This window comes from Nematolebias whitei, chromosome 1 (genome assembly GCF_014905685.2).
Source record: "Nematolebias whitei isolate Nwh7 chromosome 1, NemWhi1, whole genome shotgun sequence".
NCBI lineage: Eukaryota > Metazoa > Chordata > Actinopteri > Cyprinodontiformes > Rivulidae > Nematolebias > Nematolebias whitei.
Window position 1 is genome coordinate 42,002,434 of NC_056498.1, and position 379 is coordinate 42,002,812.

Consider the following 379-nt stretch of genomic DNA (forward strand, 5'->3'; position numbering starts at 1 on the left):
TGTTGTTTACATGATGTTTACAGGCCTTGTGACATGTTGTTTACATGTTGTTTACAGGCCTTGTGACCTGTTAGTTACATGTCATGTGAGCTGTTGTTTACATGTACTTAATAGGTCATATGATCTGTTGTTTACACATCATGCGACCTGTTGTTCACATGTACTTTACATGTTGTGACTTGTTTACATCATGTGACCTGTTGTTTACATGCTGTGATCTGTTGTTTACATGTTGTGACCTATTGTTTACATATTGTTTACGTTGTGACCTGTTGTTCACATGTTGTTTACATCATGTGACCTGCTGTTTACTTATTGTGACCTGTTGTGATCTGTTGTTTACATATTGTTTATGTTGTGACCTGTTGTTCACATGTTG

The 379-nt window shown here is 36.4% G+C and overlaps 1 protein-coding gene across 1 annotated transcript in view; it reads left to right on the forward strand.

Moving 5' to 3' along the window:
* The window catches only part of zgc:85858 (uncharacterized protein LOC405879 homolog), a gene marked incomplete at its 5' end in the record, with an annotated part of 4,286 nt that overhangs the window by 3,529 nt on the left and 378 nt on the right, over nucleotides 1-379 (forward strand).